General features: G+C 40.1%; 1 long non-coding RNA gene across 2 annotated transcripts in view; it reads right to left on the minus strand.

The window, feature by feature from the left end:
* Positions 1-22,843, minus strand: part of LOC148186514 (uncharacterized) — a 176,247-nt gene that overhangs the window by 24,866 nt on the left and 128,538 nt on the right. Inside the window, exons 6-7 of one of the 2 annotated variants that reach the window (XR_015774846.1) lie at positions 11,921-11,988; positions 10,180-10,975 (exon numbers count right to left, since the gene is read on the minus strand). This is a non-coding gene — a long non-coding RNA (uncharacterized LOC148186514). Of the gene's footprint in view, positions 1-10,179; positions 10,976-11,920; positions 11,989-22,843 lie in introns of those variants that run through there. The other variant, XR_015774847.1, reaches the window with a different exon arrangement.

Below are 22,843 nucleotides of genomic sequence, written 5' to 3' on the forward strand. Positions count from 1 at the left end.
GATGATACTCAACAAAGTCACTGTGTTTCTAAAACCTGAAACAATTTTTTTTTTCCGAGGGATGGCGAAGGCATGACCCATCCTCTGCCTTACTCTTGTCTTAATCTGACATTCATACATGAACTCTAACCAAGTCAACATGTCAGCATGCCGTCCACAGTTACAGATGATGATGAGGGGTTGGGGGGATTAAGTAGCACCAATTTACATACTGACTTATATCACTGATGATAAAACTTGTATGTATTTACATTAAAAAATAAATGCATTGCTGTCATTTAAACACTTTTCCACTTCATCTAACGCCCCTAAGCTATTGTGAAAATGATACGGTTGAGTTTGGAGCGTGCCATGACCATACAATCTATGGGTATGAAAGGCAAAGCTGAATGTGGCAAATCGTGAGGAGAGAGGCAGATTAGCAAATAAAACTCAATGTAGTGAGCTCAGTTTTAAAACTAGACTGATTTTGTTTTCAAATGAAACAAGACAATCTAATGCATCTGTTGGTACCAGCCATGTCATGCTATCTTGTGGCCATTTTTCAAAATAGTGTCTTACATACTTAAATTAACACATTTTAAACACTGGATTTGGAAATGGTGATAGATGGAAGTGCATCTGTTTGTTCAGTTGTGATGTTTAGTTGTGATTTAATGCCTTGCAGTAATTTCTTTAATCAACGTCTGATTTTACTTTTCTCTGATCATTCGTTGGAAGGCATTTTTTCTCTCCTTTGTGTTGTTTTAAGGCAAATTGAAGACGATAACCTTCAGATTTCTTTGACAGATTTTTTTTTTTTGCTCTTCATTTTAAAAAATAACAGACTTGACCTTTTGTGCTTTGTAATCATATTGACTATAGGCAGAGTCTGAAACACTGGATTTGGAGATGGCTGTTAGAGACTCAATCTCTGTCACTACAAGGCAAATGACCAAGCGCTTTTATGAAATTGTTCATGTTGGTATAAGAGCTAAGGATGGATGTGTGGATGTGGGACCCAATTTAGAAAAGTTTGCTCCTCTGTCAGTAATTCCTAATGGCTGAACTACGAGGCATACATTCATGTGCAGTGAAGTATTCTGCAGCTTGATAAAGTCGCAAAAGGAACACGACTTTATGAAACAGTGGATGGGTAATGGCTGCCTGTTAGTACCATTAGAAGTGAAATCATGGTTAAATGGTGTGAAGCAAAGGGGAAACACTCTCTAATAGCATGTTACCATAGGTATTAGATGCTGACAGATGGTGAGAGAAATCTGAGTGCGAGAAAATAGTCAGATAGCACAACTAAGAAGAAAGAGAAAAACAGAACTAATGCAAATGAATGGGTGGACTCCACTGACCTCAAAGTTATCTTCCACAAATGACTCCCTAAATCATCTCATTTGCTGACTGAGGCGATTACTGGATCCAATTTACACGCTGGAAAAAAACAGGAAAGATGAGACTTTCAGCAAGCCATAATGCCATTACATTAAATCCTGTGGACATTAAGTTTGCATCCCTCACATTACATGTAGGACTGAGGGAAAACAACATGTGTGTCATCATGCCCTTACATGGGAAACACAGGAAAGTTACTCTTTCAATACAGTCTACAGACTATAATTCATATGATATACTGCATGGTGATTCTGTTTAAGGTAATATGTCCTAATATTAAAAAGAAAATGTCTCTCTGGTTGAGTTCTTTTTCAGCCATTAGCATAAAAATCCCAAAAAAACTGTGTCAGTGATAAGAAGTAGATTAAACATGAAGCGTCATACTTGCAGTATGAGCACATTCACAAACCACAGGGGGTTCAATAATAACAAACTTTCATCAGCTCTGGTTCACATACCCAGTTAGAAATTCGGTCAGATCTGCATTAAATCATTTTTTTCCTTTCTTTCAAAAGGAAGACTATCTGGACGAGATCTGTGTGTTTCAGTGGCCTGTTTCTCATCTTCTATGTGCTGGGACGAGGATCAGCAGTACTAAAGCAAGACTGAAGGATGCAGCCATGTGAGCTGCTGTATGAGGCTGTACTACATGCTAACATGGTCACAATGATGATGCTAACAGCGGATGTTTAGTGAGTCAGCACAACCTGGTCTCATCCCAGGTGATCAAATAATGACAATTTGCCACACCCCTTGGTATCTCATGGCAATGCACTACCCACTACCCTGCTTTTTGCTCGTTACATGCACACAGGATCTTTTAAAAATAAACTTCCATGTTCACATGGTATTGCTAACATGGCCACAAAGTCAATGTTGATGTTTAGCAGGTAGAAGACTGTGCATCAGCATGCTAATTTTGGCTAATAAACAGAAAGTCTATCTATAATGATGGGGGTGTTGTCGGTTTTGCAAGAATTTGGTAATAAACCAAATTTAAATGTTGATCTGATGATGGAGGTAGATTAAAGGTCGTTTACTATAATTCATCACCGTGAAACATGAGCATATGCACCAAATGTTATGTCTATTTATCCAGTAGTTGCTGAGATATTTTGAGGAAATATGCAAACTGGAGGAGCTATGGGGAAAATTGAAATGGGGAAACATTAAAGTATGTACGATGTTAATGTGTGTTAATGTGTTTTATTCAGGACCAAAGTGGTGGACCAACCTCTCTCTGCTGATGTTGCTATCATTAGTTAGAGCAATGAAAAGTAAACACACATATTTATTTTGACCGAAATCAAGTTTCTAGTTGCTAGAAAAACTTCAACGGAACTAGAAGTCTCACAGAAGGTGTTATCTTACTTTTTCTGGAATTGAATATTAGCTTCTGTAAAAACAAATTCAATTTTTGCAATCATACACAGCCTCAGATCTTTGCCAGCTTTGCTCACAGTAACATAGAGCTATACTAATAATATTCAAACTTCCTAGCAGAAAACTAACTTCACTGTTTTGATTGCATTTCTTGACGCCTAAAGGTGAGAGAAACGTTAACACAGACGAGTCCAAATCAAATATCCAATTTTAATGTCACAATATTTTTAAACTTTGCAGGGAGCTCTAATTGCTCCATTTACTGTTACACAACTCTCTCTCTCTCTCTCTCTCTCTCTCTCTCATCACAAGAATAAGAAGTCAAATCCATCTGGTACTTGACCCCCGAGGCGATTAAACAAACATGACCTCAATCTCTCTCCTGCTAGCTTCTTGGCATCTGCTGGCAAGCCACCTGTTTAGCTCGCTGCTAATTTGACACTCTCAGGGGAGATGATGGATGTGTGTTTGAAAGCCAGCTGACAAGAGACTCCTCAGAGTTTTACCGTGTGCTATTGCTATGCAAAACCCTCTCATGGCCTTTGGCTATATTCAGAATTATATTCACACTGAGTTTCATGTGAAGGGATTTGAATACAGTGAGGGAACAGTGGAGTCAGCGGGGGTTTATTCTGTGCAGGGGAAACACACCGACACAATGTGCTATATATCATAACATGAGGGAAATAACCCGGCAACATCCTGGCATCTAAATGAATTCCCCAGACTTGTGATCAGATGCTTTTGTCCTACAGCGGAGTTCCCTTTGATCCTCGCACCATCCCAGCTCCTTCTCTCTCCCCTCTCCTCCTCTTAGCCTCGTCTTCCTCAGCCGCCACAGAGGGTCAGGGGTAAGCAGCCGATCCGATCACACTTTATATGTCAGAGAGGCTGTGAATTGTCATTATTCATGAATTCACAGTAGGGAGAGTTGGGCCTCTGGGCTCAACATGTATCAGGAAGAGGACGAGGGAGATCCCAAAGGAGCTGAGTTCAAAGCCATCAACTGCCCAGGCTGAAACAAAACTGAGAGATTTCTGAGCTGCTTTCCAGGGAAACTGCGGGGCACATGTGTGCCTGACAGTGCATGTGAACTCTATGTCAGCAGTGTTTAATGAGGATAAAGGTATGACGGGTGGTAAAAACCCAACATGGTCTACGTAACTTAAATTTTGTTCTGAATTATTTTTGACTCAGTCTGAACATCCTGTTTTTTTACACTGTTATAGGTTCTCAGTGAATCCTCCTGCAGTGTAAACATTACTGTTTCACTTTTTTTTAGGCTCAACAGATAGAAAAGGTATTTCCCTAAAACAAATAAAAATAAATTAATCCACCAGACTAAATAAAACTACCAATATACATGTTTCCTGATATGGTGCCCTACTTTTTAAGTGGACTGTTTTCTTGCATGTTACTCCATGCTTGAGTTGATGTCATAAATCGACACACCTTAAATGTCAATGAATGAAACAGAATATATGCCGTTCACGTAATCTGATCTAAATTCATATAAATTTGTTGAAGATCCAACCATCACTGAAGCATACGTCATCCAGGAGACACAATAAAAACAAATGGAATGGCCAAAGTTGTCATATTGACATTTAAGGTGTGTTGATTTATGTGGTCAAGTCCTGCATGGAGGAACATGCAAGAAAATGGTCCACTTAAAAAGCTGCTGCTCTCGGTAGCCTTTGAGAGACACAGTGAATTCAATAAAGCAGCCTATAGCCGCCAACTATTCATTAGTAAAGATGTAAAGATGAAGAGGCTGCAAAACATAATTTCCTTTTGTAGTTGGACAGTAGACTAATGTATGAAAAACTTGCCCTAGTATGAGCATTGGTTACATAAGCTTGAAAGACCGGCCACAACTGAGCCCTGAGTGAGAGTGATGGTTCTCTACTGACTAACAGACTGCAGTGTTTCTAGCTCCACCATCAGAAAGCCAGAAACAGATTATTACTCCCAAAAAAGTTTTTCGTATTAAGATCCAACGACGAGGATCACAGAAGAAAGTTTAATTTTGAAAGTCAGTATGCTCGCACTACATTAAAGCAGATGTGTGTTTAAGTATATGAAGTCAAACTGTGGAATTCTCAGGATATTGACTTCAAATGCAGCTCAAGTACTCAATTTAAATGAAGGTATAAAGAAAAAATAATGGGACATTAAGGAATTTCTGAGGAAGTATCTTCATCTACAGTAACATCTGTTATTAGTAAGAAAGTGGTAGGTATTGTAAGTTTTTCTTCTTCCTGCTCCAGTTTGTTTATGAAATGTGTAGACAAGGTAGGCAAGAATATTATGACAAAAATTGTATCATGGGTTTTTGTTATTGTTACAGAAATTGCACACTGAAATGAGAAAATAAACCAAATATGTATGAATGAATGAATGAATCAGTGTGCTAGGTACCACAACAGAAGGGTAACAAAAAACACAGATGGTATGGACAACTTTTTACAATGGAAACGCAAAAATACAAATTCTAATGTGAACTCAACTGAACCGGACTGCTTTATGGAATTGAGGCTGAAGTGACAGAGAAACAGGGACAGGTCAGTGTGTTTGCAGGTTTTTATGGTGTCATTACGCACACCTTACAGTAACTGCGTCTTTGACGATCGTCCACCAGTTCAGATTGTGGCCTTTTGTCCAGCCTCAATGCAGGACATGCGGTGATATATACTATACCTCTTTAATTAGAGGCTATGTGGGAAATAATGAGCTCCTTGGTTGGGTGCCCTATCAGCACTTCTCTCAGAGGGTTTGACATTTACTGAACTCCCTCTATATGGAGGTAAGTGTGAACACTCTGTCTTCCTCTATAGGCTCAGCGGGTTCACCGCCCGGCCTGAGATCGGGACGGTCAGGAGGGTGCAGCTCGGGCAGAAAGTACTCAACCTGCCGTGATCTATGTCAGCCAATAATGTAGAGGGTGAAAATGAGAGAGACAGAGAAACAAGTGGAAAGTGAGTAGAGGATGGGGCAGTAGTGGTTGAGATTACAGATGACAGATGGTGATGAGCAGGGAGGGGATTAGAGCTGCAGGTTGAAAGCAGGCACGAGGGGAAAGAAGGAAAAAAATCAGGTTAATCCCGCCAGCAGCTCCACCTCTACCTTTTAAGCCCCTGGACACATCATAAATATATTCAATTCTATTTTATTCTATTGAAAACACACCACTGAGTTTATCTTAAAATGCTACACATCCATTTGGGGCTGAAAATGTTACCTGATGTCAATTTCTGATGTTCAGTTAGAGGGTGATGAAATTCTCTGAAATGTTACTATTCATAAGTAAAAGGGCTCAAGACAGCTCAGCTTCAATAATATTCAACAGCGAGATTCACATTTATGCCAGTGAAAGTCAGACTACGTGATGTGTTTCTTAACTGCATGCATCTCATTTTGGAAGGAAACTTTTAGTATGTGCTTAATGAGCAGGAGCCCCTACTGCTGAACGCTGGACCCACCCGTTTACGGACTCTCGTTTTGAAGCCTTGAAATTGGCATTTTGGCTGTCCATCTGAGATTTTTGGAGCTAGAAGTGTACATATTTAGATGAGACGGTAGAGCTAACCTTTAAGGTAGCTGCTAACTAGGTTAGTACAGTGCAGCTACAGCCTATGGTTAACTGTAATAGTATTGTAATAGTATTGAACTGCCAAATCTACCTCGAATGGAAGAATTCAGAATCACGTAAATTCAGAATCACGTAAAGCCCTAACTACATCTATCACTTATGCAGTCTATGGGAATGATGCTTCAGGGACCAGCCTCAAGAGGCCATTTGAGGAACTGCAGTTTTTGGCACTTCTACATTAGCTTCATTATTCAGACTCAGGTTACGCATCGTTGGAGCCTTATGTTAAATGAATTAGTCCACGAAGAGCCTGCCATTGAAAAAAGAGTGTTTTAGTTTTTAATTTATTGCAAAAAAAAAAATCTAAATTTTTAATTAAATCACAATATGACTTTTTGGATTATATTATTAGAGATATTGAGCCTTAAAGAGGATTTTAATCCAGGTATACTTGACAATGTTGCCAGTGTCTTTCTTTCTTTTTTTTTTATTGCTTCAAATATTCGACAAAAAGGTAGCGAACAATAAACCTAATCTTCAGCCTGCGGGACATTTTTCAGAAATTATCACATTAACTCTCAGCTGCAACATGTTTGTCGCATCTGAGATTGTTAACTGCCCTTCCTTTCCTGTGTGCTCTGAAAACAGCCCCTCAGTGTGTGTCGAAGCTCATTTTAATCACGTGTACAAACCAATAGCTGTTTGAAATATTTTCTGTGGTGAGCTCCAATCTGTGCTCACAGCAGAAACAGCCACATTTCATGCTGATGTGTGTTTACTGTATACAGTGTTGTGTTTGCGGCCATATGTTGCGACTGATGTGCTGTACACTTGGCTGCACTCTGTCTTTGGTTGCAGTAACTCACACTTAACAGAGCCATGGGTGGGAGAGGCCGGAGGAAGACATGATTGCTCTGTCCACCTGCGTCTCCCTTTCTCCAGATGTCATGATGGAAAGTCACAGCTGCATGACGCATATGCTCCTCCTCCTCCATCACCACTCTGATTTGTTCTTTTTCTATCTCTCTCTCTTTCTCTCAGTGGATTACAGATCGTCTGCCTCACGTGCCGCTCCTACAAGGACTTAATCCCTCTGGGTTTATTTGCAGTTGCCCCTGAGCTGCAGAGGCTGTCTGAACGGACCCATCGTCCTATCAAAGTTTATTTAATCAAAATCACTCATGACTAAGATATCCTCCAAATAATGATGGTGATGAGACTGAAAGACCTTGAAAAATTATGCTTATGTGATCAAATAAATATTCTACTGGCTACATCTGGATTTCTTTCAGCATGTTCTATCAGTTGCAACTTATCGCCGTGCACTCAGGGACATTTATTTTAGCAAAATGTATACGTATTGTGTGCCTTTATTAGACAGTCGACAGCAGTGAGACAAAAGGGAACGAGGGGAGAAAGATGGATAACGACATGTATTAACACAAACCAGAAGTGAGAGACTTTGAGTCCGCATTTGTGGTCAAAAGTTTGGAGACATTTTGGCTTTTGTGAAAACGGAGACATTTTTGATGAAATGCTCGCTGTCTGCAAAATATGCAGATTCGAGTTTAAATACAATGGCAGTTTGTCATTTAACTGTTGTGTTAACTTATTATGCTGATTCATCTATGATTCCCTCACATAAAAACTGCTGATCTTGACCTCTACTATCTAATACCCAGGTATTTATTTCACACACTGAATAGAGGCCTTACCCTGAATGTTTGTGTAGTTCAGTGTCTGATGCTTTTCCATCGTTTTACCTCCACTACCACTGCATAGAAATAGGTGTTTTCTTTTACTCTTTTTTTGGCAAAAAAAAGTTACTATATCGATTTCTAGTCATTGAATTGAATTACATCATATCGCTCAAAAAGAGCCCATATCATTCTTGTATCGTATTGCCAACCACGAATCCTAACGCGCATCATTTTGTTATGAAAACGTATCGTTACACCCCTAATAATTTGTAAAACAACAGAAGCAACTGAATTCAAAACTGTAGTTAAATATTTCCACAACCAGAAACCACGGATTACGATGATATAACCACATGCACTGCAACGTGTCTGAAAACATGGATAAGTTTAAAACAGCCGCAAATACAATATAGGAAATGGCAAAAAAGGACCAAGTTACTGTGCACAAGTTAAAGGAGCTGATGGGATCGCATTTCACTGGAGTTGTATCTTGTATGATACCATGTGACGAATAAATGAAAAAACTAGGAGTAAAATAAAGGTCAGAGTAAAGTTAAATTCAACCAGATTTAACTGCAATTTCAATGAATTAACATAGATTAATTCTGCCAGAACTCTCAGGTGAACTGAGGCAAAAGTCATTCGTCATAAGCCTCTAAGCCTCAAACAAATCTAAAAATGGGTGTTTGAATGAACCCTGCTGCTCTGGGTCAGACATGGACACTGACACTGAGTGACAGGGGTACACACACACACACACACACACACACACACACACACACACACACACACACACACACACACACACACACACACACACACACACACACGCACGCACACACCAGATGAGAGGAGATAAATGGCAAACCTCCCAGATCTCAGAGCACAGATCTCCACCACCGCTGGGATTATCATCTGGAGTGATATTTGATGAGAGCCGCCGAAGCAGAAATACATGCAGCCGTATCACCGGCCCCGAGCAGCACCTCTGCTCTGTGTGACAGGCGTCATGTGTGATTTATGACTTGGTTATGAGAGAACACAGTGGTCAGCTAGATAAAGGTTACAGCTCAAAATGAGATCACCATGACTATTGACACGGGAAGACGAGAGTGTAGATATTGCATCTGGTGACATCGGCCCACAAGTGAACGCAATTCACAACAGGAATGTTTTTTTCTCTAAACTCTGTGAGAAATACACTCTGAAGTGTTTGCGTATGTCATTGATGTCAGTTTTCTTTAAAAAAGAAGGTAATGGTCAGTTTGCATTTTAAATTTAAAAACTTGGGTAAAACAATGTGGGTAAAAAAGTGACCATAAATTTACAAATACCGCTACAACCAGCACAGCATTTGTATTTTCACCATTTTTAATATTGACTTATGTAAATGAAATTAAACTACACTTGCCATAAGAAGACCCCCTCTACCACAGCATGCAGTTAACTGTCATACTGGAGCAGAAAACACAACTTTTGGAGTGATGTGGAAACAAAAATCTGAAAAGTAAACGATTTATATGTATTGGCTGACTTTTACAAAAAGCGGGATACTCTGAACAAATGTTAAAGGGGCAGTTCACACAGAAGTCAAAAGTACATATTTTTTCCTCTTATCTGTTGTGCTATTTATCAATCTACGTTGTTTGCAATGTCTCTTTTCTCCTCGGCTGAGCTGTAAGGTTAGTGAGCTAGCAGTGGATGAATGCTTCCTTCTGCTCAGTGATACAGTTGGCGAGTGTATGTAGTTCAGTAGAAAGAAAATAGTTTCCACAAGAAATTTCTCTCAACAAAGTTTGTGGATTATCTTGAGGACCTGGATCATGATTTCTGGAAAGAGACATTGATGTTAAGATTTTCAAAAGTATTTTTTTCAGCATTACAAACTGAATGCCATCTATATCCTTCATACTGGTGAGAAGGCAGACATCTTCAACGCTTGGCAACTCACCCAACACCCAAATAGCACAACAGGTAAGAGGAAAAATATGTGTTTTTGATTTGGAGGTGAAATGCTGCTCTAAATTAGTGTTAGAGCAGCATGATTTGACGCTTTAGGCCACTTGGGGTAAGCTCAACAAGCTGTAAAGACAGCATATTATCACCTTGTCCCTGTATTAGATATGGTGAATGTGTCAGCAGACACAAAGCAACATTAGCATTTGTTTGGAGTCGTGCTTCTCACCATCTGCAGACTGGGAGTCTAATATCAACTCGCCTTTTATGTCTGGTCTGGCCAACCCCTGAGGGAAATATCTGGCTCTTTAGCTGCTAAATGCTCCTATCTTCACCAGCTAGTTGCTAACTCTGTCTGTTTGCCATTTCAAGCTGGGCAGGTAGATAGGTGCAGTTGGTTTATTGCAGCTTTTTCATTAAAAACAGCTGTCTGCGGCGGCTGGAAACAAGGCTGATGAGAGCAATGGGAGTGATTTGAAAGTAAAAAGTTTTGGGCCATAAACCAAAACAATGCGCATTTATACATCAGCAAAAAGAAAAATAACCGGCTCATTATTTTTTCATGCTTAACTCTAATGTAACATTCTGCTCACGTTGGAAACAAAATCTCGAGGCGTTTCACTCTCACTGGACTGTTGTTCCTCTTTATAGACTCAATGGCACTCTGTCAAACACGTTGTCCCCTGAAGGCACACGGACCAAGTGAGTGGAGGGTTTTATGCACCAACATTCACTACAGTAAGCTGGGTCCCAGCTAAATAACCCGCCTCACTCCTCTGGGTGATTGATTCCTTCCCCTCAGGGTGTCTGAGTGTCTCTCCGCTGACTGATTTCTGAGTACCATTCACTCACAGGGATCACACAGTGCAGATGTGGGGACTTGTGGTGCACACAGCAAAACAGAGATGGATGGATGGCATCGATGTTTCGGGTGAGGACTCAGCACTGTCACAGATTTCTTTTTAGAAACAAAAACAATTCACTTCAGAGTCTCAAATCAATGTCAACTTTGTAGAAAAAACCCCAGCAAATGTCCGTATTTCCCCTTATGATGTGGTACATGCGTGAGATTGAGTTGTGTAGCAAGGTGTAGCCTACAGGTTAGGATCAACATTACCGAGGTGGTGCATGATGACTAGAGGTGAAGCATTATTCATAGTGACAGTAAAGATCCTGTTACCATCCACTACTGCACCATCAGCAGTGCTACAACTCAGCACTGGTAACTCTGGGCGATGGGGTTGCCAATAGGCAATTAATCTCAGCTTAATGAACCAATATCAATAATGCAGAAGATAGCGAAGTGATTTAGACAACAATGCGTAATGGTCCTTTTTTGCAGATCTTAACAATTCTGCTTTAATCTTGTGACCTCACTGATAGAGCACAGTGTCAGAAGCTGTGAAACCAGCGGAGGAGAAAGTATTTATGTCTTTTACTTTAGTAAAAATCGTCCAAGTAGCACATGAAAAAAATCAGCAGGAAGTTTAGTGTGACAGTGGCATTCATATAATACAGTAAACAAGCTAATGGCGCTCAACTCAAAACTCAACAAACAGCTCCTGATGAGAAAAAAACTCACCAAGAGTTCACCTGCAATACGTTCATAATCCTGTAAAACCTCAGAATTCAGAGATGGGGAAACAGAACGATCACAAAGGGACAAATACACACAGAAATAAAGACAAATTATCCTGATCTATCCTTATTCCTGGTAAGATACTGCCTCATATAGACTAATGGTTGTGTTGTTTGATCCACAGCAACACATCATTTTAGTAATAGACCGTCTCTGCAACATACCAATCACCTGCAGCCGTCAAAGAGATGTACAGCATGAAAAGAATATTTGCATGTGCAATGTAGTGAAGAAGAATAAAAAAATTATTTATCAATTACTCACCCTGTGTTGCATTGAATTTGTGAAGACATCTTTGTTTTTCTTGCATGCTTCTGCAGTGAACGAAGAATCTAAAAACACAGAAAATTCTTCATGAATTAAAGTCGCGGGGTCTTATTCCAGCTAAACTAATTTAAAACATCCATTGCACAACTGGTGCAATGTAATTTAAATCTCATCTCAGGGTTTCCTGCCCCATCTGCCACCACATAATGCTTTTATTTTTTTGGAGCTGGACTGTTTATTAGGAGCATTGGAATACAGTATATACTGTTCGCTTATTCATACGCACCACACCCTCAGGGCGCAAAGCGTACTCTGGGCACAGACGGAGCAGCAGAAAAGCAGGCACAGTGAAAGTGAAATTTAACCATTTATTTTGCTGGTTCTAAAAGCTTGCTCTCACTCACCTCTGCAGCAGCTACTCCTCTCATACATCGATCTCATTTTATCTGACTAGATCCATAGATGAATTATCCACTCCACAAATCAAACTCAAACTGCTGCTAAAGAAAATAACAGCATTTATGACGAGTTCATGGATCCACAAAAACGTCTGAATTTATAGAGGGGGCACAGACCACCTTCTCACCCCAAGTTGTCACATGTTGCCGCTTTGCAGTTGACTTTTGCATCTACATATTACATTCTAGTTATCAAGGGATGCTGCAACCATAATGTCACACAAGCACATATCAGGATATCAACAAATGCACATGCTGGCACAGACGGTTAGGATTAAGGGAAAAATCCCATGGTAAAGTGTAGGGGAAAAAAAGCAAACATCAGACTCCTGCAGGAAAGTCCAGGGTTTGTTGGACCCATCCACCGCCCCTCCCACCTGCCCTATAGGTGCCCTTGCGCTCCTTATATTACATTGTTACCGGCAGCGTTTGAACCTGCCACTTTCCTGCCATGTATTATGCGGATGCAGCAGATGACGTCCGGCTGTCCACCTGCATATAATTACACCACGCGCAGTTCTGTCAGGCCGCATTCTCAGCTGACATCACCCAGCAGCATATCATGCAGATGTGATGGCAGTATTTGACAACTTTGAAATGAGAACCGTCTGCAATAAATTTAAAAACGGGCACACACTCATTGTGATCTGTCGCATGTCACATTTTTGTTAAACCTTACTATTTAGAACACTTCTGAATAGACAAGTCTCATGCAAGTACTATGCCTGGACAAGTCAAATGACATTTACGAGCACAGATCAAATTGTTTTAGCGAATAGTTTTTTCAAATTCAATGTAAGGGTGAGTAATTGAAATACGTGTGGCCATTTTGTGGGTGAAGAATCGCTTTAAGTACCCTTTTATTTTAAGTTTCTAAAAAAATCTACTAAGGTATACTATTTGAGTAAATGTACTTTCCACCACTGTGTAAAAATATCTTTACACAAGGTGACATTGATAATACCACAGACGATGAGCATGATATGCGTGCATGTTGTGCATGAGCACACGTCATATTTCTAATGTCATTCAAAAGCCATGGCAGCTGCAGCGTCCTAATTTCTGCAGATCCTATAATCTCCCAAATATCAGCATGACTGTGGGAACATGAACTTGCAGCGGTTTGGCACAGGAGCTGAATAAGGCATCAGATCCCGATAGGGCCAAACACAGACTCATTTAAAAAAAAAAAAAATCACCATAATTTAAGCCGCTACTGCAGCTACACTCAGTCGAGCTGGAATTAGACCAAGATCAGAGACAAAATAATTCATCAGACTGCACAGTATCTGGGTCAGACTACCTGCATCCGCGGCCAAGAGAAAATTCTCAACTGTGAAATTCAAGATAAATGGAATTGGAGAGGCATTTAGTTGTGGTGAGCCAAACATGGCACTAAATCGTTAAACCCTCCAGTTCACTCGAACCTCTAATACACAATCTCAGCATCTAATCACTGTTGGATCATTACTTTTCAATGCATATTTGTTCACCAGCCTCTCATGTCTAAAAGTAATGTTTCACAAGTGTTCCTTAAAGATGGTTATGTTGTTAGTGAAGTGTTGGCCGATGCTGTAGTTTCCATGTTATCCCTTTGCACACCTCATCATTCCCTCTCCATCAGGGGGACACATATTTCACCAGCCGAGAGCGCTGTGATTGTTCCGGTACCTTTACCACAGGCAGCAGTCTATAATTTACACCTCAGCTCCCCCACCTTCCCTTGGACCAATTCTGCTGTCTTGTATGTGGGAGCAGCATCCATAAAACACCGGTGAGCTGTGGTACGGCTCAGAGGTGTGGCAGGCCATAAAAGTCTGGGGCCAGCTGATGATAATGTGCTCACCAATGTGCCGGGGCCCTATCGGGTTTGTTTTATGATCTATCATGTGCAGCACACATACATTCACGTACGGACACACTTGTGCACAGCCGTAGATATACATGCTTACAGGTGCTAAAGCATGCAGATCTTAACAAATTGCAAATGGTGCAAAATGGTAAAAAACTAAAACAGACAAATAACAAAGCATGCACACACTCTCTCCCACACACACTTTTACTGCAGGAAACGTTATGGATCAATGGCCGTCGACAGGCCTTGCATCATGCACTTGTGGATGCACACACAAACACTGCCACCAGAAATGTATCACATGCAGTACGCAAACACTTGGCCACACTGTTAATCTGTTGTGAAAATTATTTACAGCAGGTAAACAACAATAATTTGTGTTGGCTCTCAGAAGCGTTGGAGGATCTATTCTAAAATCTTAACTGTTTTGCTACAAGTAACAATAGAGGGATTACAGATTTTATGAGGGACTCACGCTTATGGAAATTTAGGGAAATAAACTCAAAAGAATAAAGTAGGGATGTACTGATTGTGGAATTCAGCAAGAACACATTATTTAAAATAACAATTTGGCAGATAGCAGATGTTTCTGTTGGTATTTATTCCCCTTTTGTGCCATTGTAACAAAAATCATAATTATGAAAAAAAAAAAGATTGAACTGTTTAACTGAGAAATAACCTTTCACATGAAAACATGTTGTTTTATCTGCTTCTAAAGCCTTTTTTACCAGAGATTTAGAGAAGTAAATAAGCAAGTTCAATTTCAGACAAAATTACAAAATGAAATTAAAGTAAAAAACTAATAATTCTGGCATGAGTCACAACATTTTTAGTAATTACATCACCCTTACATTTAGCACTTTTGTGGAAAGACATTGTTTCTCCTTTTTTCCATTTACCTAAATGTAAGTTGAGCACAGGCTCCTGGATAAGTAAGAATTCAAATCCTGATGAGTAATGAACATATAAATGTCCTGCAGTGTTTAATCACATTAAAATTGCTAGCATCACCGCATGCAGTTAAAATTAGTGACTGCATCTGAATCTATCGAACACTCTCTCTGCTGGAGACGAGTCATTACTGTATGTTCCTACTGTATCTGCTCATTATGCGCTGCAGAGTCGTGGCATTGACATGTACAGCATGATGCTGCTCACACGCCTGCATTTCCATGTGCAAAATACAGTACATGTGACTAGTTGATGGATCACCTCGACGGTGGACCCTGCCCGTAATTAGGACCCAAATGGCTTTACAGTGACTAATTATTGATGCAGCCAATATGTGACAGCTGCTAATAAATACTCGTGCAGGCTGGAAACAGACAAGGACTGCATTAACGATCCAGGGGAAGCAGGAGGGGGGGAAAGGTGAGAAGAGGAGAGGAGGAAAATTATATGTAAGCAGCTAAAGTATGTCTCAGTATACAGTATGACGTCTTCTTGGCTTGTAGATGACAGTGATAAATAGTCTCAATAATACAGACGCGTCTAAGGTAACGCAGCTGGGGAAAGAAAGATATTTATTTCAGGTGTCCTCATACTGTAAGTCGGAAAAAGTACCAGATGAAATTGCAACTATCGGCGGTTCAAAATGAACTTTTTGCTGCTCTAAAAGCATTTTAGTCTCCTGTCTCCTGTTGTCACAGTGATCTACAGCTCCATTGAGAGTCTACAGTAAAAAAAGGGACGTGTTGGCAGTGAGGGTAAGTTCTGGTTCAATAAATGCAACAATAAAGCTCCTTTGAGTGTAAAAAGCTGAGACAATGGTAATGCAGGCACATTTTTTCTTTTTCTCTTTGTGACTACAAGAAAACTACAGTCTGTCAAAATTATTTTGCCAGTCTTTTAGAAACCTTATCTCTGCATGTTGGCCATAGAGATGTCTGTCTTCTCTTGAATATAACAGAACCAGCATCACGTTTTCATCCCAACTCAAATACTGCCACTTTTCAGTGGACCTTCAGGGCTAAGCTTTAAACGCCAGGTACTCTCCTGCGTCTGTTTTGAACATCTCAGGACGGCATGTTAATTTAGGCTTTTTACAGGCATACCTTTTTTTTAAAAAAATAAACTTACAAGGTAGGTAATATAATATATATAGTAATATAATTCTGCCTCATTGATGCATTACGTGTGTATTATGCCACCACGAAAAGTGCCTCTGTGCATCTGTGTCTAATACCGTCTGTAGTATTTGATGATTTGTGTGTGAGAGAAGGCTGAAACTAGATGGCACTCGGCTATCGGTGCTCAACAATTACAACCATATTACCATGCAGGAGGAAGTGTGCATCATCTCATGAACGAGAGGCTTGTGCTAATGACAGTTCGAGATTGAAACATTAATGGTGTCCTCCATAGCTGAGCTGTAACGTTAGCTAGCTCAGTACAGTAGATGCTAACTTCTGTGATGCGGTTGGTGGAGGAATATCAGGAGAAAGAAAGTAGTTCCTATATAAAACTACTCACAACAAGACAGACATCTCCACAGCCTGTATCTCCAACACTCGGCAACTCACAACAAAAAAATCTAGACTGATAAATAGCACAACAGATAAGATGAAAAATATGCATTTTTAATTTTTGGAGTAAACTGCACCTTTTCACAGATTTTCACCAAAAATATATCCCCTTTTTTAAAAGTGAAAAAAAGGAGATTATTTCAGCTTTATCGACTTAAGAGGCAGTTTAGGGGCTAGTACCTTTGGATTAAAAAGCAAAAAAATTGTCATGCTTCAGAGCTTTAGAATAGTGCGTCAGCTTAATGTTTTTAAAATGCAAAGATGCATACTTATGACAGAAAGGCTGTTTTATTTATTATGCCCCACTAATGGCTGGCTCTCTGTGATATAGGGAGGAAGTGGGAGCAGCAGCTGGGGATTGTACTGTAGCAGGAAGAAAAAAACTGGATGTAATGAGGATGAATAATTAATATTCACATGTCAGAGCGGGTTTACTGTAACTAAAGCTGCCCTGATGTATTAGCTAACGGCACCACTGTGTTTCCACACAGACAGTCTTTCTCCTCACTTTAAATTTCTGGTCACGTTTAATTCTTTCCAACTCAGTTTTCAAACTTTCTTCCTCCTCATTGTCCAGCTTTTTTCTATCATAAACAAAATTCATTGTATTGTAGGCCCTGGAGAACTGGAACCTCATCAGTGAATATTTTCAGAATTGTTATAGATTAACATAAAATGCAATGCCAGAAGCAATGAAACTGAAATTACAGATAAAAACATGCAGAATTGGCTGTTTTTTTTAATTTCCCCAGTGATGCCGCATTCTGTTTATGCAGCACAAGACCGCACATATAAGCCATTACATCTCTATTATATTTAAAGCAAACTACTCTTTGATACTGTCAGAGCTGCTAACTGTTATAACTGATATGCTTGGACTTCAGCCACTCGTGAGGCAGCCATCAGCCCTTCAGACTGCAGCCAGTATAAATGGCCCCTGACCTCGATCTACGAACACAAACACTCAGAAAGTAGCTGAGTGATGAGATTTGAATTCTGCTCAGAGCGAGTGTCATAACCTTCCTTTCAGTTTTGCATGCAGTCTTTGCACTCTAACAGGCTTTACAGACTGAAGGGGACAGGGCAGATGCTTGTACCCCCTGACCTTGACATGAGATCGTGCAAAAAAAAATGGACAAATGTCCTCACACTCCTTCACAGCGGAGGTGAGAGGGTCACACTAAACAGGCCTAACTGACCTCATGTAGTAACATCAGCAGATTGAGCAACAAAAATCTTTCTGCTGCTTTGAGAAAGAAACAAGGACCATTTTCACATATGCTGATAAAATAACTTTTCCTGCCATATTTTGGACAGTGCTCCTAAAGCTTAGGGGAAGTTAGATTTAAAACTTTTTCAGGCCACCACTTTTGCAATAAGCTCATCTGCTCAGGTTTCAAAGAGTTAAAGAGGCAGGTGCTAAAGTGAGTGTCTCTGACAGAGAGTGCATGTCTTCCAGTGCATACAGTATGAGAAACAATATGTTTCTGAACATTAAAGCATGTAAACATGCTCTAGTATAAACCCAAAATACAAATATAAACCTGATGAGCATAATAGGTACCCTTTAGATTAGTTCTGTTTCGTATTTATTAAAAATCTGAACTGACTCTTGACATGCCACTTGTCCTCTATGATATGTTTATAAACTCAGTAGATCAAGTTTGGAGAGAACAACACAAACTATGGAGCAGTATATGGATTAACACTGTACACGACAACAATGCTACCACTGCGAGTCAATAGTGTAGGTAGAAAGAGTAATAGCAAAGTAGAAACTAACAAGCACTGACGGATCGGTAGCTTCAGTATCTCTACTGATGGGAACAGAGTGAGTTGGGCATTCTGCTGCTGTCGTAAGTTCAAGAAAGTCTTCACCCTCAACATCTTTAACAATAAAGAAGGCGTGGGATAATCGTCTGTCAACACAGTTGGCCTCTAATGCAGCTCACACAGCAGAGTCGGGCCGGAGTGGAGAGCCGGGCACCAGCATGAGGAGGTCACTGACACCAGAAACCATTGAGAAGTTCACAAACTCTAGCATCTGTTTCTGCTCTGCAGGAGAGAGTGGGTGAGCCGATCGAACCTGATAGAGGGCAAAGCCTGTGTGAAACAGACTGTCGTGAGAAAATGACTGTGGGGGAAAAACTAGGAGCATGTGGTGCCACGTATGCATCATCAAAATGCATAAGATTAAGTTTTAAGCTCATTGTTCATGCCCTCATTTGTGCTCTGCCCCAGGCCATTAAAGTTTGGCTTTTGTAACGTCAGCTAAGAAAAACACTGAGACTGATGACAGTTTCTTCCAGCAGACAGCAAAAGGAAACACATGCCGAGGACAAAAATGTTATCAGCTGTGCAAATTAAATGTTTGCTTTGTTGTAAGTTGACTGGGGAGATGTGCATACAAGAATCACTAAAACAAGACAAAAGTAGGAAATAGATGATGAAAATTGACATGCTGTAAAACTTCAAATATAAGTTTAGTTCCAATTAAATGCCAAGTCTCTTTTACTAGCGGGGTGCGGCCACTGAATGAACATCCTTCATTGTAACATTACATATAAGACCAAAAATAAGGAAAAGCATAATAGGTCAGTTCAATTCAGCTGAGCAGACCAATCAAATTGCTTGACCAGAACTAAGTGCTGTATAATTTAATTGATAAAGCCTATTATCACAAATCACAATTTGCCTCAGAGGGCTTTGCAGCATAAGACATCCATCTGTCTTTAGACCCTCACAGCAACTTAGGAGGGATCTGTCTTCCAAGACGGACAGATGTCCAATAGATGTCATAAAGAACAACAAAATAACAAAGCTTTGTGACAAAATGATACAAAGGAAAGAGAGAGAGAGAGAGAGAGAGAGGGAGAGAGAGAGAGAAAAGTTTTATTTTTCTTTCTGTATTATGCCTACTGAGCTCTTGGTGCAAAGGCACACTTTGCCACATGGATAATTGCAATCAGACACTGGAAAACTTTATGGGCGTATTTGTGCTGTAATATCATTAGCACAATATCTTTGGTGAATCAGACCTATGGACAGCACAGAGCGGTTGCAAGTGAAGCACAATTCATGGTGCTATCAGCAGTCGCAATCCAATATTTGTGAATTTGCCCCTGTAGGATTCAGACACCTTACAACGCAGTCACAACAGCAAAAGATGAGTCAGTGAACTGAATCACAAACCACTATGTATTTAAAGTTTGATAACATTATCCACCAAAAAGCCACTGGTCATACCAGACGAAGCAAGGCTGCAGCAGCAAAACCACTGAGTGAACTGAAGGGGGCAAATGTGAGTTTATTGCTCTAAAATGTAACTTTTCATGCTCAAATGATACAGCAGACTGTTTAAAGGAAAAAAGCAGAAGCTCCTATTATTTCTATATGTCCTATATTCCCCCATACCCATTATAGAGAGTTCATGTGACACAAGCACTTCAGGGAAAAGGGTGGAGAGATGATATTCAGGTCTGTTTGATGCCGTGTCAACAGTGTCTGTGCCAGCTGCACATGTAGAGGAATTTCCCAAAAGGAGAAAAGCATGACTGTAATATGCATAAAGTCTTTTACATGAGGGAATCTGCTCCGCCCCAAGTTTCAGAGCATGGAGTGAATCACACCTTTAAATATGAAACACTGGGACAGCAAATAAAAAGCATTAAGAGTAGAGCACAGCATGAACTCTGAGCTCCTCAGATGCCCAGAGGTTTTCCTCAGAAGTGGCATTCATAACTCTGTGTACCGATACAATTCTCACTGGTATCCACTCACAAGACTCGCCAGATGAAATTTCCCAACATCCCAGAAAACAATATATCCCTCAATAACGCTGTCAAGACTTATTCATCACTGTGAGCCCTGGTAGGCTACTAGCCTCCGATCTTTACTTATTGATCCATTTGTTATTAGAAAACACAATCCGCGTCTGAGAAACGGTCGCTCCGAGACATCCTGAAGTATAAGAGAGAAAGCAATTAGCTGCGCTGAATTAGTTTTAAGTTTCTAAAGGCGCAAAAACAAATGAGAATCCTGATAACTGCATGAGTGAAGACAAGCATTAAATATTTATTGAGGATTAATTGACATGGGCTTTGAAAGCTGATACAGATTCTTTAATTTTAACCAAAAACATTACAAGCACTCAGGTTTTGCCCCAGAACTGTAATTTTGGAGTCCATTATGTGGCGGTAAAGCTCTCCACTGACACTAATGAAACTGTGTGAGAGTAAACAGCTCTGGGTGGGGAAAACTGTTGAATACATTAAGAAGAAAAACAAATTCAATAAGTGAACTAGAATTACTGCCTTGCAGTTGTATGTCTCTGCACACCAGTCAAGTTGCACTTTCATTTTACACAAACACACACACATCTTCCCCCCAACAGCACAGAAGATCTATACAACCAGCAGAGTTTCAAGGTGGACAACCAAGTTTAGTGTCACCAATTCAGTATCCGACCAAATGTCTCTCCTTTTGGGCTCAAGATATGTCCAAAACATGTTTTTGTGAGGTCACAGTGACCTTTGACCACCAAAATCTATTTAGTTCATCACTGAGTCCAAGTTGATGTTTGTGCCAAATTTGAAGAAATTCCCTCAAGACCTTCTTAAGACATTCTGTTCACAAAAATGAAATGAAAGTCACACAGACCTTGAACTATGACCACCAGAATCTAATTAGTCCATTGCTGAGTCCAAGTGAACGTTTGTGCCACATTTGAGGAAATCCCCTCAAGGGTCACTCGAAATATTGTGTTTACAAAAATTATACAGATGAGATCACAGTGACCTTGACCTTAACTACCAAAATCTAATTATTGAGTCCAAGTGGACGTTTTTCCCAAATCTGAAGAAATTCTCTCAAGGCATTCCTGAAATACCACGTTTCACAAGAATGGCACGGATGTACAACTGATATATGAATGACGTCCCATGAACATATGGACAAACGTACAGATGAGATGGACAGACAGACAGGCAACCAAAACACACATCGCCTTTGGTCACAGCTATCCCCAGTGCGGAGGCCTGAAAAAGTTCTGTCTCACTGACTCGGACAAATTGTGACTGTACACATTAAGCAAATAGTGTAATGGTGCACCTCAATAACAATAATGTTTTAAAAGCTTATTTCTGGAACTATCAAAAGATATGTGTGTGCCTGAGAGGTATTAATGGATTGAGCTTTCGGGCTGCTTTATTTAGGAGGTCAAGTGAGGAGGTGCGGTAAAATTTAATCACGTGGAGTAAATCCGACAGGATGTCAGCTGAGAACATGTCACTGCAGGGAACAAAACCATGTTAAGTGCAATATCATCTTTCAGCTATGCACGCAGAGCCCAGACAGCCCGAACCTCTAAAATGGTTCAGACCACAGCTGACACATAAATGTGTTTTATGAGACAAGGATTAATCTCTAAATAGGTTATCCCTGTTGTATGTTGGAATCTGCTTTGACAGCCGAGTTCAGCAGACAGGAGCAGATTTGAGAGCCATCAGTCTCAGACGAGTCAAAATGTGCCTGGGTCTTCAAAAAAAACAGCAAGCTTTGATCAAGAGCATGTAAGGATCACCTTCCTGTCTACTGTCAAGTCAGTAAATAATGTTTGGTGTCATCTAGATGTCAACATTCCTGGCATTTTCATGCAGCAGGATGGCATAGTTTAGTGGTGCCTAAACTCTTTAATATATTACTAAAAACACACAATAAACAAATGAAAATGAACAAATCTCTCTGCGCTCTTGGACTGTTTTAAAGGTCCAGTGTGTAGGATTACGGGGACATATTGGCAAAAATGGGAAATCATATAATAACTATGTTTTTTAGTGTATAATCTGAAAACCTGAAAATAAGAATCATTGTGTTTTTGTTACCTTAGAATGAGCCGTTAATACCTACGTAGGGAGCAGGTCTTGTCCGTGGAGTCCACCATGTTTCTAAAGAAGCCCAGAACAACAATAAAAAAACAAAACAATCTGTGGCTTTAGATAGCGCCACGTGCGTTTTTGCATTGGCCACCACGTTTAGCAGCCCCTCTCAACAAGCAGCATTGTAGAAACACTGATTTTAATGA

The sequence above is a fragment of the Plectropomus leopardus genome, chromosome 18 (genome assembly GCF_026936395.1).
Source record: "Plectropomus leopardus strain MGB_pleo_1.0 chromosome 18, ASM2693639v1, whole genome shotgun sequence".
NCBI classification, from domain to species: domain Eukaryota; kingdom Metazoa; phylum Chordata; class Actinopteri; order Perciformes; family Serranidae; genus Plectropomus; species Plectropomus leopardus.